The following is a 17,072-nucleotide window of genomic DNA, read 5'->3' on the forward strand; positions in this document are numbered from 1 at the left end:
TATTAAGTAAATGTATCTCGATTTAAGAATTATTTTTTAACTCGAAAACATTAAGAAAATACTAAGTAAACGAACAAATTGGGATGTTCAAAACACTTAAATATTTTTTTTCACTCTACCCTTCATATTACAGCTGTCGAAAAACCACAGCAACGTTGACAGACCTGGAAGCCATGATACATTAGCAGTTTTCTCTCTATCTCTCTCTCTCTCATGAGCGTGGATCAGATCCTGCATTAAAACATGAACTTCTGATTTGCTAGCTCAACGTTCTACCTCTGGGTTATACAATGAGAACGTATAGAGTTAAGTGCCCGCTAGCCTCCACCCCAAAAGCCAGCGCCTTCGCCGGCTCCCCCTTTGGCTGCGTCTATTCCGGTATCGCTTCTCGGCCTTTTGGCTAAGATCAAGTGTAGTATCTGTTCTTATCAGTTTAATGTCTGATACGTCTCCTATCCGGGGACTATATGTTAAATGGATTTTTGACCTTCGGAAATGGAAGCGGAGCTTGCTCCTTCCACTCCATGCATCAACATGGTATTGCAGTGTTTCCATGAATGGTGCGCTCCCCATCTCGGGGATAAATAAGTCAAGTATAAAAAAAAGAATTTGCTTCTTTTGTGCGTGAATGACGGTGTTTTTTCTAATCCGTGTGTTTTAAAATTGCTGTGATTTCGTTGGCTTTATTGGTTTAACGAAAAGCTTGCGTGGAAATGAACACGCTGATAAAGAAATGTTTTTGTAATGTATTTAATTAATTTCTTTACAAGTTTGCGGAGGTGATACGAGGACGAATTAAACATCCTCGACACAGCTGAAGGCGCAACAAAAGCGAACGAGACCGATTGGAATGTTAAAAACACCTGAAAACTTTTTTCACTACCCTTCATACTACAGCTGTCGAAAAACCACAGCAACGTCGACAGACCTGGAAGCATAGCTGTACTTGTTTAACTCACAACGACAACGGGTAAGTCATTGAGCCCTGTGTTTTTATTTATCCACGTTCTAAAATTGCTATGCTTTCGTTGTTTCTTGATTGCTCTGTACATTTCTTTGTTTCTATTCCACGTAAAGTTACTTTGTAATAACGAAACCATATATTTGAATGCGCAATTTAAATCCATTTGATTTAAATTGTTTCACATATTTCACTCTACACGGTTCAACCGGGCTGGAAACGGAATAAAAACAGGGTAGATCTCGAAGAATGTTTGGTCTCAGACGTGGCTTCGTGCGCTTTCCACCTGGTCACACACAGTAAATGAAATGTTAGTCGGACGGCCTCCGGGGGCGCCGTCGATGTGATCGGTCACAGGAAGATGCGGCCGTCTGGCCTCAAAGGGTGTCGCTCATACTTACCTGGCAGGGGAGACACCATGATCATGAAGGTGGTTCACCCAGGGCGAGGCTCAGCCATTGCACTCCGGTTGGGCTGACCCTTTGCGAATTCCCCAAATGTGGGAATCTCGACTGCAAAATTTCTGATAGTGGGGGACTGCGTTCGCGCTCTCCCCTGACCTTTGTGTTAAAAATAGATTCGCTTGTCGTTTTACGTAAAATCCAAGAGACGTCTAACCACGGCCCAAGAATACATTAGTCATCAAAAAAGCGGCTATTCAACGACTACATAACTTTTAATAGACAGCGAATAAGTGTCTAGGCTAAAACAAGGCTGTATTTGGGCTGTCAGTGAAAATCTAATAGCCGTTTGACCATTCCAAACGAATAGACTAGCCATTAAATAGAACCACAATCAAACGGCTACATGTCTAAGAGCACAAAATAATGCTTAGATGATTCTTTTACTTCCAATATAAGAGGTTCTCGGGAATGGCAATCATCCAAACTAATAAATTATAAAGGCTTTTATAAGAAAATGACAACAGTTAAACAACCTAGACAGCGTTGGGCAATACAAAATGCTAATAAATACAAGACAAATTGAAATATTGTACATGCATGTACATTAAACAAGCCAACAAATCTGCCAATGGGCTACGACAATTTTTCTTGAATTAAGTGTTTATATCTAGATTTGTTTCTTACCCCTTTGGCAGATTTATTTGCTTGTTTTAAGCCCAAATTCTGAGTTTTTTCTCCCTAAAGGCTAGGTTTATTTTCTTAGGGCATTTTGCTCATCAAAAAATGCATCTTATTTTAAGACTTTCTAGATATTTGTATAGTTAAAACAGTTCGAAATAACAAGTAAGAAATGATTTTTTGCAATGTATTCATTCATTCGCTACCCTTCATACTACAGCTGTCGAAAAACCACAGCAACGTCGACAGACCTGGAAGCGTAGCTGTATTTGTTTAACTCACAAAGACAACGGGTAAAGTATTTTCTTGATTACCTAAATGACTTGCTGTAAGAAAATAAGTTTAGGTTTAAGGGGGGGAAATACAGTTTAAAGGGATATTTCAATTTATGATGATAATTCTGTCATCATTTACTCATGCATACAGGCTTACAACAACACGAGGATTAGTTTTTTTCTGAGTAACACAAAAGAAGGTATTTTGAGGAATGATGGTAAACCCACAGCAGATAGTCACCATTGACTTCCATAGTAGGAATAAAAAAATATGATGGAATTTAATAGGTACCATCAACCGTGTGCTAACCATCACTTTGCAAAATATTTTCTTCATCATTTATCACGATACTTCCAAAATATTTTTTCCTACTAAGTCAATATTTCATTATTTGCTTTACAAGCTTAAAAATGATGGTGACAGGATTCCATGGTAATCACAAACAGGTAAACAAGTAAAATAATCACTATTTACTTTTAAAAGCATTTTGAAAATTGCTTGCTTATGCTGGGAGTAAAGGTATTTCATGCAAAAGGTATTTCCTCTTTAAAAGGTAATGTATGCTTCTTTTAAAGCTGACACATTTGCCACATTAAAATAACAGAAATGTGTACTGTTTAAACTTTTTGGAGCCGGTGTGTCTGTGTTCTTGGGGCACGCATCTACATGTAAAAGCAGAATTGCTTATTATTCTTCTCTATTTCTTGTATAGGTCAATTATGAGTGAAGAACCGTTCACCAAATGAAGACCGCAGCCAGGTGACGGGATCCTGTGGTAATCACAAACAGGTAAACCAGTAAAATAATCATCATTTAATGTTAAAATAATTTTGAAAATTGAAGTTCTGTGTGTTCTTATTGTACTTTATTTATTTCTGCAGGTAAGCACCATACCGTAAGCTTCATTCCCTTTATAACAGGTAAGGTTCATACTGTTTTATTCTTTTGTACTGTTTTATTCGTACTGTTTTAAATCATTCAGTAAATGCAAAGTTAAACTGATGTGTTTTTAATCTAGATTTAAAAGTGTCTACTGTTGAAGCACATCTGATCTCTTCTGAAAGCTGATAATAACTGAATGCTGAGGCACCTTGTTTTGAGTGAACCCTTGTTTTTTTCTAAATGACCTGATCCTATTGATCCGAGTAATCGGTTTCATATTCGATTAGCATATCTGTCATGTATTGTAGCCATGAAGTGGTTTTTAAACAAGAAACAGTACTTTTTAAATCCATTGACCATTGCAATAATCGGCCCTGCTGGTGATGAAAGCATGAACAAGTTTCTCTAAGTCCTGTCTTGAGACAAAACCTCTAATTCTGGCAATATTTCTGAGATGGTAGTAAAAGCAGAATTCCTTATTATTTTTCTCTATCTCAGGCTCTACGGCATATATGTCATGATTTTATTTGTCTATTTATATGTCTATTTACAAGGACTGCCTTGGCCAAATGTTATTGTTAATTAATATTGAAGCAGTTATTTAACATAGGTCCTTTGAGTAGTGATTTGTGTAATGATCCATATATCTATTTTTATGTATATTTTTAACTTAGGAATGTGATTTTAAAGCTCATATTTGTTATTGTATGACACCTCTCATGTTATGAAAGTAAAAAATAAATGTATTTTCTGATGTCTTGCATTTCTGTTTTTAAACTGTTAATCCTTATCAAGTGCTATACATTAGAAAGTGGATATAGAGTGAAATGCACACGGTGAATAATGAACGCAGACCTTCAGTGCCGGACCTCTGACCCGCTAACCTCCATCCCGACAGCCAGCGCCTTCTCCGGATGCCATTGCGGTATCGCTTCTCGGCTTTTTGGGTAAGATCGAGTGGACACCGGGGACTACACGTTTAAATGGATTTTTGACCTTCGGCTATGGAAGCGAGGCTTGTTCCGTCCACTCCGTGCATCGACTCTGGCGCTTTCCGGGGACAAATAAGGTGAGTTTAAAATCAGAGTTTGCTTCTTTAGTGCGTGGTTGCCAGTTTGTTTGCCAGTCCGTGGTCCATAATACGTTCCGCGTTCGTGGTCTCTCCATCGCTCAGTACTTTTCTGTGTTTCTATTTTACGTAAAGCTAACACCAAAACGATTGTGGAAGGCGCTATATAGATTGTTCTCAAAGAAAAAAAACGAGAAACAAACCCATGTGAATATGGGTCAAATTATCTAGGCGGAGCACTTCGTTCAAAGAAAAACGCAACAGAATTGTTTGCGTTGAACAAAGACAATGGTGCCTGCAGACATCGAATGTGTATTGTGGATAAAAAATGGCCAGTGGGGTGGGACAATTTTTCTTGAATTAAGTGTTTATGGGAAAAGTTCACGAATTTTTTCTTACCCTGTAGTCAGATTTATTTGCTTGTTTTAAGCATAAAATAACAGGAGAAGAAATTGTGTAGGGGGAGCAGAGGGTTTTTTTTCGTTCAAAGAAAAGCAGCGTGGCACGAATGAATGTTTGGCTGAAATGCTATCGTAATTTCCCCCTTAATTTTCCTTACAAACATGAAACCAGAGAGAAGGGTCAGTTGGCATCGAATTGCACCTTGTATTCGGTGATTGATTGAGGAAAAATATGCGTATGTGTATATATATACTTGTTTTGTTGAACAGAGACAATGGCCGCGTGCTCCAGCGTCACCTATATGCCTATTTCACAAAATGGCGGCTTTGACCGGAAGTAGGGAAAACATCGTTCAGGTTGCACCACTACGATGGCCACTCAATATAGTATGGACTGACAGCTGCTTTGTTTTCTCCTACACATGAATTTACTTGTAAAAATAACAATAACAGATATTGTCGATTGGTGTTATATTATTTTTTTAGCATTTCGTATTATCAAAATATATCATATGTTAGACAGCTTATCAATTTTAAATAAAATAACGAGACATACATAACTATTCGTGTCTGCTCCCGTTTATTGTAATGAGTGTGCACATTTGGAGAAATACTTAGACATTTTACTTCTTATTTCTTTAGACTGAATAATTATTTCTTATTAATTCCAAAGTATGCGACCCGATGATCTAATCGTGGTGTATGTGCTATTCCTCGTTTGTTTGCCTGCATCCATTGCTTTACGGCTTGCTTGTTGCGTTTAAATGCACATTTGATTTCTTTACCAGCATTGGATTTAGACCATTCAATGAGAAGAGTTAACAGCGTTTATTATGATTGATAAGCCCTCAACGGAGAATGAGGTCGGCATACATTAAAAGCCTTATTTTGTTTTTATCGTGTGCCTTCCAAAATGTATGCGACGAAACTTAAATCACGCAAAATATGAATGGTAACTAGACGTGCTTGTTGTGTGCAAGGAGTGCATTTATTTGTAAACTTTTGCTAAATCAAAATGGTTTATTTGTATTTGCTTTTTACCTGGGTTTTATCAGGTTCGCAGTCGGGACATTTTTAATCCATAGTGTATGCATAATTAATTTCAAAGAAATAAGAAGTAAAATGTGTAAGTATTCCTCAAAATGTGCTTTGGACTAAGTCCCCCGTCATCACAGCAAACGGGAGCAGACCCGAATAGGTATGTCTAGTTATTTTATTAAAAATTTCCAGCCGTCTGTAAATTTATGTTTGAAAGAAAAAAGTAAATTAATATCTTTCTTACTGTTTTTGTCTTGTTTTCTAGTGAATATCTGACAATGCTTAAATGGAGATACATTTACTTGGTAAGCAAAGTGGCTTAAGATATTATGTATTGTAATAGAAAATTGTTATAAAAACGTTTTGTTTTTGCTGGGAATTCTTGTATATATTTCACAGCTATATAATTAATTATAATAACGCACTTTTTGTTGATAAACATGTTAAAAAATACATTAACACATAATAATGTGGCAACAAATCAAATGTGCATTTAAATGCAACAAGCAAAAATAAATAAATAAAGCAAATGCACGGAAAAGAAACGAGGAATAAAAGAAACACCGCGATTAAAAAAATCAGATCGCATACTTTGTAATAATTGAAATAAATTATAAAAATCAACAGGTTTATATTTAAAACAAATAAAAAATATCTGCCAGCGGGGTAAGAAAAATAAACTTAATTCTAGTTTCAACTTAATTCAATAATAAACTCAATTTAGGTTTATTTTTCTTACCCCACTGGCAGATATTTTTACTTGTTTTAAGCCTTAACCTATTACATTTTAGAATTTATTTCAGTAAACAAGACTTAAATTCTAAGCCACTTTGCTTATTAAGTAAATGTATCTCGATTTAAGAATTATTTTTTAACTCGAAAACATTAAGAAAATACTAAGTAAACGAACAAATTGGGATGTTCAAAACACTTAAATATTTTTTTTCACTCTACCCTTCATATTACAGCTGTCGAAAAACCACAGCAACGTTGACAGACCCGGAAGCCATGATACATTAGCAGTTTTTAAAATAAGTTAAATCTAGAATCCTTATTGGTTTTAGATACTTTAAAGCAATGAATGATCTTCTTTCTTTTGAATTGATTTGGTATTATGGAGGAGCTCTGTGTCTGGTTATTGAAGATGATTTGTTCTTTGCTCCTATGTTGGCTTATTTTTTTGTTATTTCCGTTACTATATATATTTTTTTCTTTGTTTTTTCTGATTTGAGGTTATGAAAATGTTTTAATTTGTAATAAAGGTTTTTTGAAAATTCTAAATTCTCTCTATCTCTCTCTCTCTCATGAGCGTGGATCAGATCCTGCATTAAAACATGAACTTCTGATTTGCTAGCTCAACGTTCTACCTCTGGGTTATACAATGAGAACGTATAGAGTTAAATGCCCGCTAGCCTCCACCCCAAAAGCCAGCGCCTTCGCCGGCTCCCCCTTTGGCTGCGTCTATTCCGGTATCGCTTCTCGGCCTTTTGGCTAAGATCACGTGTGGTTCTAATGGCTACGTCCGGAAACGATGCGCCCTTGCCGGCCTTTATGGTGCGGTTGAAGAATACAGTTCGTGTGGAAATGAAGACAGATGCTGATTTGATGGTGAAACAACGCTTTGGACGGGACTTCTTTGTAATGCAGATTTTGCGAGGACTTTTTAAGGTACCTGTTTCAGCTATTTTTTGTCTGCAAGAGTTTACGACTGCTGGTTTTTTGGATTTAACTTTCTGCTCGTTAAAAGACTGTGTGGCATTTTTTGAAAGTTGGAACAAGACGACGGATAACGTGTTACTGAATGGACTGTTAATTCGCCCAGCTTTTGTTCAGGACTATATACCTCTAACCATTCACCTGTATAACCCGTTTGTTGAAGATGGAGATGTTTTAGCTTTTTTGGCACGTCATTGTGAAGTTGTGAGAGGTGGAGAGCGCTTAAAAGACCGTTTTGGGATCTGGACGGGAAAGCGAAGATTTTTGGTGAAATTGAAACCTGATCCATTCGCCCCAGGTGGCTTAAATCACCCCCCGGGCAGCTTTTCGATCGGCTCTAATAAGGGCTTTCTACACTATCCTGGACAACCTATGTACTGCAGAAAGTGTGGCAGTAGAGGCCACGTGAAGGCGGATTGTAAAGGAGAGAGATGCAGATTTTGTGGGGGATTAGACCATCGAGCGGATACGTGCTCAGCGCCAAAGCACTGCAGTTTATGTGGTAGTGAGGAGCACCTGTTTCGCACGTGTCCAGCTAGGAAGAAAAGCTATGCAAGTCTGTTTCAGGAGGGGATTGAATTACAGCCGGCCTTACATGTGAGGCCTTCAGATGCACCAGGGCCATCAAACATTACAGCGCATTCTATGGACACGGTGGGGGCAGCTGATGAGGCGCAGGTGGTCAGAGTGAGTGTTACTAATGAAGAGCCAATTAGTACAATCAGCAGCGGAATTCCAGCAGAGGCAGCTGCGGTCCCCTGCCTCCAGGTGGCAGTGTTGTCAGATATGGTACAAGTGGGATCGGAGTCTGTGGTGGAGGAGCGGCCTTGGTCTGAGATAGATATCGACGAAGTGGTCTCTCAAGTCACGTCTGAACCACAGTCACAGGCCCCCCAGGATGCCTCGCTAGCTTTGGACCTGTCAAAGTATACCTGGTCACAACTGGATGCGTTGGACATAATGATGGCAGAACAGGACCAGGATTCTGATCATTCTGAGTGTCGACCTCGTCGACGTGCTGCGGTCAATACAGATGGGAAAAACGAAGGGTCAGAGCGCAAATTTAGTAGGAGTGAAAATTATGTTTCTTCAGCACAAAGTGCTCCTTCTTCAAATGTTGCAGACAATCCAGATGAAGGACAATCTCCAGGATGGACTGAAGTGTCAAATAAAAAGGGTAGGGGGGGTTCTGTTGGGCGTGGGGTGGGCAGGGGGACTTTAAATTGAGATGAGTGAACTTTTAGTTGCTTCCCTTAATGTGAGGGGTCTAAAGATGAAGCAGAGGAGGGGGGCCTTTTTCAGCTCACTTAATTTCATGTCTTTTGATGTTTTGTTTTTACAAGAATGTCATTTACAGTCTGAAGAAGACGAGGTTTTGTTTTCGAAGGAGTGGGACAAGGGGCCTTCTTTTTGGTGTGTAGGAAATGTGAAGGCTGATGGGGTGGGGATTTTGTTTAATTCTTGGGATTTTATAATTGAAAATTGTGTTAAGGTAATCCCAGGTAGAATTTTACGTTTGGATGTAATTTGGAGAGGGGCAAAGCTGAGACTTATTAATGTGTATGCTCCCAGTAAACGTTTTGAAAGGGTGGGGTTTTTTAATAATCTAAGGCCTTTTTTCTTTACAAATCGGGTAATTTTTTGGGGAGGGGATTTAAACACCTCATTGGATACTGAAGCAACAGGGGAAGTGGGCCAGCTTGTGAAAACTTTTGGTTTTCGGGATTCTTTTCGGGTAATGGGGGATGGGTCTGAGGGTTTTACATGGATGAATAGTAGAGGAGATGCTTCTCGTATTGACTACTTATTTGTCCAGCAAAGTGTAAAACTCAAAGAATTTTTTAGTTGGCCATGTTGGATATCAGATCACTGTTTAGTGGGAATTAAAGTAGAAATTCTGTGTACACAAAGAGGGAGAGGGCCCTGGAGGTTTAATACATCTTTCCTTCAGGATCCTTCTTTCTGTCAAATTTTTGAGCACTTATACATTGCTTGGAGGAACATACGGGGACTTTTTGAGTCTCAGTCTGCTTGGTGGGAGGGTGTGAAATCAAGATTAGCCAACCTGTGTCGATGGTGGGGGGAGGCTAAAGCTAAGGGGAAGCGCAGGCTCATCCAAAACTGGACGTGTGAGTTGCAAAAATGTTGGGCTCAGGGGATACATGGCACGGTTGGGTGGGAAGTTGAATACCAAGCCCTTAAAGAAGAGATTAGTGGGTTTTTTAACAAAGAGGCTGAGACGTTCCTGTTAGAAGCAGGATACAAAAAGCAGGTGCTGGATGAGAGACCCTCTAAGTATTTCTTTGCCTCTGTGAGGAAAAGACAAAGTACGCATTTTATAGGGGAGTTAAAGGGGAGTGTTGGGGTTGTCTCTCAGTCAGCAGATTTACTAAAGACAGCTGCCTGCTTTTATAAGCAGTTATTTTCCCCGCAGGGTGTTTTAGGTGCTGCAGCTGAGAAATTTTTGGGCTGTTTGGAGGCTTCTCTTACCAAACAGGAAGCGCTAGCACTTGAAGGTGAGATTACAGCACAGGAGCTAGAAGCAGCATTGTGGACCCTTAAGAAAGGGAAGGCCCCAGGCTGCGATGGGTTGCCGGTTGATTTTTATCAATCATTCTGGTCGCTCATTGGGGAAGACCTTTTGGCGGTTTTCAAGGAAAGCTATGCTAAGGGTTTTTTACCTCAGTCATTGAGAACAGGGCATGTCTCCCTATTATATAAAAAGGGAGACAAGACAGATTTAGCCAACTGGAGGCCGATTACTTTGTTAGCAACAGAATATAAGGTGTTAGCTAAGGTGATTGTGTCTCGCATGAAATCTGTTGTGGATAAGGTAGTTCATCCCGACCAGACTGCTGGAGTCCCTGGGAGATCCAGTATTTTCAATCTTACACTGGTCAGGGATGCCATAACGTGGGCCGAACAGAGACAACTCCCATTGGCGATTCTGAGTCTTGACCAGGAGAAGGCGTTCGATAGGGTGAGCCTTCCTTTCTTGTTTAATATCTTGGAGAGAGTAGGTTTCGGGGAGGGAATTAGAGCTTGGGTGAAGTTACTTTATGCGGGTGCCTTTAGCCAAATTAAAATCAATGGGTACTTGTCGGAGCCAGTGGAGCAGCAGAGGGGAGTGAGACAGGGTTGTCCCCTGTCTCCTCTCCTTTACGTCTTTTTTCTAGAGCCTCTAGCGGCTAGTCTCAGGGCATGTGGTGAGATTGGGGGCCTGCATCTCCCGGGTGCCGGGGGTCAGGTGCTTAAAATGTCTGTGTATGCTGATGACATGACGTTATTTCTGTCATCAGAGAGAGGCTTTGTTGCCTCTGAGGAGATTTTAGCGCACTTTTGTTTAGCCACAGGGGCACGAGTCAACATGACAAAGTCATCAGTCATGTTTGTTGGCAAGTGGGCCGGGCGAGAAAAGGCACCTGGTAACTACAGTGTTTGCAAAGACGGGCTAAAGATTTTAGGAGTGCACTTTTACAGGAAAGATTGTGCCAAAAAGAACTGGGACATTCTAATTGGGAAGTTACGTGCAAAGATGAGGCTGTGGTGCACCCGAGACCTGTCTTTGTTTGGGCGGACTGTGGCGGTTAAGGCTGACCTGCTACCTACCATCAATTACGTGGCATATGTCTTTCCGCTTCCCAATAACTACGGGATCCGCTTGGAGAGGTTAATTTTCTCCTTTCTGTGGAAAAATGGATGCGAACTTGTGGCGAGACGGCAAATGTATAGGGAGTTTAGGAGGGGGGGAAGGGGTGTGCCATGCTTGCCACTACACGTGGCTGCTCTGTTTCTGAGCTTCCTTGCCCGCTTAATGGTGTGCGGTCCGGGCCACAAAGCATACTTTCTTGCACGGTTCTGGCTAGGGTTTTCGCTGCGCTCGGTGGTCCCTTTGAACACACTGGCGCCGTGGTCTTTTGATAGGCCTAGACAATATGAGTGGGCTGCTAGATTCTTAAAGTTGCACCCTGAGTGCCTGGCTCAGAACGCCATTTTAGACCACCGTCAGCTCTACTCAGGTTTGAGGGATGAGTTAGTGAGTGGGGTTCAGATGGCGCTCATCCCGTACACTGTGGCCTGGGCCGCTCTGCAGCCCCCTTATTTGGATGGGGCCAGTAAAGATCTCCACTGGCTGGGGGCTTTGGACCGCTTACCGGTTCGGGAGAGGCTGTACAGGCATGGCCAAGGGCAGTCACCTTTGTGCCCGGTAGGATGTGGTAGGGAGGAGACACTGGCGCATGCCTTTTGGACTTGCCCGGAGGTTGCTTCTTTTTGGAAGAAGGTTGCACTTTGGTGGAGGGAGTGGGGGGGCCCTCCACTCTCCTGTAGTTTAATTCTGTACGGGGAGGGGCTGGGTCTCCTTAATCCTGACCGGAGAAGAGTGGTGTGGCTTATTTTGTCTGAAGGTAAAAAGGTTGTGTGGAACTGCAGAACAGCTTGCGTGAGAAAGCAGCAGGTGCAGCAAGAGGCTGATGCCAAGTTCTTTTGTTTTCTGGCAAAGGTGCGTAGGAGCTTGTGGCCCTGCCTGGATCAATTAAAGGAAGAGGGGGAAAAGCAGTCCCTTAGGAGGTTAATGGAAAAGAAGTTTGGGAGGGTGGGGGTAGGGTAATTTTCTTTGTTTAAAGGGTTGTTATTTTTTTGTATATTTTTTGTATTATGCCATGATTGACAGTTTTTGTAGGGATGAATGTTTTTTATGGACTGCTAGTTTTGTTTGTTTCTGTAGGTTTGGATTGTTCTGTGTTTGAAATTGATGATTGTTCTGTTTACTTTGCAATGATTTTGAGTATAATAAAAAAAAAAAAAAAAAAAAAAAAAAAAAATCTGTTCTTATCAGTTTAATGTCTGATACGTCTCCTATCCGGGGACTATATGTTAAATGGATTTTTGACCTTCGGAAATGGAAGCGGAGCTTGCTCCTTCCACTCCATGCATCAACATGGTATTGCAGTGTTTCCATGAATGGTGAGCTCCCCATCTCGGGGATAAATAAGTCAAGTATAAAAAAAAGAATTTGCTTCTTTTGTGCGTGAATGACGGTGTTTTTTCTAATCCGTGTGTTTTAAAATTGCTGTGATTTCGTTGGCTTTATTGGTTTAACGAAAAGCTTGCGTGGAAATGAACACGCTGATAAAGAAATGTTTTTGTAATGTATTTAATTAATTTCTTTACAAGTTTGCGGAGGTGATACGAGGACGAATTAAACATCCTCGACACAGCTGAAGGCGCAACAAAAGCGAACGAGACCGATTGGAATGTTAAAAACACCTGAAAACTTTTTTCACTACCCTTCATACTACAGCTGTCGAAAAACCACAGCAACGTCGACAGACCTGGAAGCATAGCTGTACTTGTTTAACTCACAACGACAACGGGTAAGTCATTGAGCCCTGTGTTTTTATTTATCCACGTTCTAAAATTGCTATGCTTTCGTTGTTTCTTGATTGCTCTGTACATTTCTTTGTTTCTATTCCACGTAAAGTTACTTTGTAATAACGAAACCATATATTTGAATGCGCAATTTAAATCCATTTGATTTAAATTGTTTCACATATTTCACTCTACACGGTTCAACCGGGCTGGAAACGGAATAAAAACAGGGTAGATCTCGAAGAATGTTTGGTCTCAGACGTGGCTTCGTGCGCTTTCCACCTGGTCACACACAGTAAATGAAATGTTAGTCGGACGGCCTCCGGGGGCGCCGTCGATGTGATCGGTCACAGGAAGATGCGGCCGTCTGGCCTCAAAGGGTGTCGCTCATACTTACCTGGCAGGGGAGACACCATGATCATGAAGGTGGTTCACCCAGGGCGAGGCTCAGCCATTGCACTCCGGTTGGGCTGACCCTTTGCGAATTCCCCAAATGTGGGAATCTCGACTGCAAAATTTCTGATAGTGGGGGACTGCGTTCGCGCTCTCCCCTGACCTTTGTGTTAAAAATAGATTCGCTTGTCGTTTTACGTAAAATCCAAGAGACGTCTAACCACGGCCCAAGAATACATTAGTCATCAAAAAAGCGGCTATTCAACGACTACATAACTTTTAATAGACAGCGAATAAGTGTCTAGGCTAAAACAAGGCTGTTTTTGGGCTGTCAGTGAAAATCTAATAGCCGTTTGACCATTCCAAACGAATAGACTAGCCATTAAATAGAACCACAATCAAACGGCTACATGTCTAAGAGCACAAAATAATGCTTAGATGATTCTTTTACTTCCAATATAAGAGGTTCTCGGGAATGGCAATCATCCAAACTAATAAATTATAAAGGCTTTTATAAGAAAATGACAACAGTTAAACAACCTAGACAGCGTTGGGCAATACAAAATGCTAATAAATACAAGACAAATTGAAATATTGTACATGCATGTACATTAAACAAGCCAACAAATCTGCCAATGGGCTACGACAATTTTTCTTGAATTAAGTGTTTATATCTAGATTTGTTTCTTACCCCTTTGGCAGATTTATTTGCTTGTTTTAAGCCCAAATTCTGAGTTTTTTCTCCCTAAAGGCTAGGTTTATTTTCTTAGGGCATTTTGCTCATCAAAAAATGCATCTTATTTTAAGACTTTCTAGATATTTGTATAGTTAAAACAGTTCGAAATAACAAGTAAGAAATGATTTTTTGCAATGTATTCATTCATTCGCTACCCTTCATACTACAGCTGTCGAAAAACCACAGCAACGTCGACAGACCTGGAAGCGTAGCTGTATTTGTTTAACTCACAAAGACAACGGGTAAAGTATTTTCTTGATTACCTAAATGACTTGCTGTAAGAAAATAAGTTTAGGTTTAAGGGGGGGAAATACAGTTTAAAGGGATATTTCAATTTATGATGATAATTCTGTCATCATTTACTCATGCATACAGGCTTACAACAACACGAGGATTAGTTTTTTTCTGAGTAACACAAAAGAAGGTATTTTGAGGAATGATGGTAAACCCACAGCAGATAGTCACCATTGACTTCCATAGTAGGAATAAAAAAATATGATGGAATTTAATAGGTACCATCAACCGTGTGCTAACCATCACTTTGCAAAATATTTTCTTCATCATTTATCACGATACTTCCAAAATATTTTTTCCTACTAAGTCAATATTTCATTATTTGCTTTACAAGCTTAAAAATGATGGTGACAGGATTCCATGGTAATCACAAACAGGTAAACAAGTAAAATAATCACTATTTACTTTTAAAAGCATTTTGAAAATTGCTTGCTTATGCTGGGAGTAAAGGTATTTCATGCAAAAGGTATTTCCTCTTTAAAAGGTAATGTATGCTTCTTTTAAAGCTGACACATTTGCCACATTAAAATAACAGAAATGTGTACTGTTTAAACTTTTTGGAGCCGGTGTGTCTGTGTTCTTGGGGCACGCATCTACATGTAAAAGCAGAATTGCTTATTATTCTTCTCTATTTCTTGTATAGGTCAATTATGAGTGAAGAACCGTTCACCAAATGAAGACCGCAGCCAGGTGACGGGATCCTGTGGTAATCACAAACAGGTAAACCAGTAAAATAATCATCATTTAATGTTAAAATAATTTTGAAAATTGAAGTTCTGTGTGTTCTTATTGTACTTTATTTATTTCTGCAGGTAAGCACCATACCGTAAGCTTCATTCCCTTTATAACAGGTAAGGTTCATACTGTTTTATTCTTTTGTACTGTTTTATTCGTACTGTTTTAAATCATTCAGTAAATGCAAAGTTAAACTGATGTGTTTTTAATCTAGATTTAAAAGTGTCTACTGTTGAAGCACATCTGATCTCTTCTGAAAGCTGATAATAACTGAATGCTGAGGCACCTTGTTTTGAGTGAACCCTTGTTTTTTTCTAAATGACCTGATCCTATTGATCCGAGTAATCGGTTTCATATTCGATTAGCATATCTGTCATGTATTGTAGCCATGAAGTGGTTTTTAAACAAGAAACAGTACTTTTTAAATCCATTGACCATTGCAATAATCGGCCCTGCTGGTGATGAAAGCATGAACAAGTTTCTCTAAGTCCTGTCTTGAGACAAAACCTCTAATTCTGGCAATATTTCTGAGATGGTAGTAAAAGCAGAATTCCTTATTATTTTTCTCTATCTCAGGCTCTACGGCATATATGTCATGATTTTATTTGTCTATTTATATGTCTATTTACAAGGACTGCCTTGGCCAAATGTTATTGTTAATTAATATTGAAGCAGTTATTTAACATAGGTCCTTTGAGTAGTGATTTGTGTAATGATCCATATATCTATTTTTATGTATATTTTTAACTTAGGAATGTGATTTTAAAGCTCATATTTGTTATTGTATGACACCTCTCATGTTATGAAAGTAAAAAATAAATGTATTTTCTGATGTCTTGCATTTCTGTTTTTAAACTGTTAATCCTTATCAAGTGCTATACATTAGAAAGTGGATATAGAGTGAAATGCACACGGTGAATAATGAACGCAGACCTTCAGTGCCGGACCTCTGACCCGCTAACCTCCATCCCGACAGCCAGCGCCTTCTCCGGATGCCATTGCGGTATCGCTTCTCGGCTTTTTGGGTAAGATCGAGTGGACACCGGGGACTACACGTTTAAATGGATTTTTGACCTTCGGCTATGGAAGCGAGGCTTGTTCCGTCCACTCCGTGCATCGACTCTGGCGCTTTCCGGGGACAAATAAGGTGAGTTTAAAATCAGAGTTTGCTTCTTTAGTGCGTGGTTGCCAGTTTGTTTGCCAGTCCGTGGTCCATAATACGTTCCGCGTTCGTGGTCTCTCCATCGCTCAGTACTTTTCTGTGTTTCTATTTTACGTAAAGCTAACACCAAAACGATTGTGGAAGGCGCTATATAGATTGTTCTCAAAGAAAAAAAACGAGAAACAAACCCATGTGAATATGGGTCAAATTATCTAGGCGGAGCACTTCGTTCAAAGAAAAACGCAACAGAATTGTTTGCGTTGAACAAAGACAATGGTGCCTGCAGACATCGAATGTGTATTGTGGATAAAAAATGGCCAGTGGGGTGGGACAATTTTTCTTGAATTAAGTGTTTATGGGAAAAGTTCACGAATTTTTTCTTACCCTGTAGTCAGATTTATTTGCTTGTTTTAAGCATAAAATAACAGGAGAAGAAATTGTGTAGGGGGAGCAGAGGGTTTTTTTTCGTTCAAAGAAAAGCAGCGTGGCACGAATGAATGTTTGGCTGAAATGCTATCGTAATTTCCCCCTTAATTTTCCTTACAAACATGAAACCAGAGAGAAGGGTCAGTTGGCATCGAATTGCACCTTGTATTCGGTGATTGATTGAGGAAAAATATGCGTATGTGTATATATATACTTGTTTTGTTGAACAGAGACAATGGCCGCGTGCTCCAGCGTCACCTATATGCCTATTTCACAAAATGGCGGCTTTGACCGGAAGTAGGGAAAACATCGTTCAGGTTGCACCACTACGATGGCCACTCAATATAGTATGGACTGACAGCTGCTTTGTTTTCTCCTACACATGAATTTACTTGTAAAAATAACAATAACAGATATTGTCGATTGGTGTTATATTATTTTTTTAGCATTTCGTATTATCAAAATATATCATATGTTAGACAGCTTATCAATTTTAAATAAAATAACGAGACATACATAACTATTCGTGTC

The 17,072-nt window shown here is 39.7% G+C and overlaps 3 non-coding genes and 1 pseudogene across 3 annotated transcripts; all 4 read left to right on the top strand.

Moving 5' to 3' along the window:
- Positions 1-380: 380 nt before the first annotated feature.
- LOC135773038 (U2 spliceosomal RNA) lies at positions 381-571 on the top strand. Its single transcript, XR_010543373.1, has one exon. It is a non-coding gene; the product is annotated as a U2 spliceosomal RNA (small nuclear RNA).
- A 783-nt stretch (positions 572-1,354) lies between these two features.
- LOC135773080 (U1 spliceosomal RNA) lies at positions 1,355-1,519 on the top strand. Its single transcript, XR_010543410.1, has one exon. It is a non-coding gene; the product is annotated as a U1 spliceosomal RNA (small nuclear RNA).
- A 10,681-nt stretch (positions 1,520-12,200) lies between these two features.
- On the top strand, positions 12,201-12,401 carry LOC135760788 (U2 spliceosomal RNA; annotated as a pseudogene).
- A 783-nt stretch (positions 12,402-13,184) lies between these two features.
- On the top strand, positions 13,185-13,349 carry LOC135760805 (U1 spliceosomal RNA). The gene has a single exon (XR_010537576.1). It is a non-coding gene; the product is annotated as a U1 spliceosomal RNA (small nuclear RNA).
- The last annotated feature ends 3,723 nt before the right edge of the window (positions 13,350-17,072 follow it).

The sequence above is a fragment of the Paramisgurnus dabryanus genome, chromosome 9, assembly GCF_030506205.2.
Source record: "Paramisgurnus dabryanus chromosome 9, PD_genome_1.1, whole genome shotgun sequence".
In the NCBI taxonomy this organism is placed as follows: domain Eukaryota; kingdom Metazoa; phylum Chordata; class Actinopteri; order Cypriniformes; family Cobitidae; genus Paramisgurnus; species Paramisgurnus dabryanus.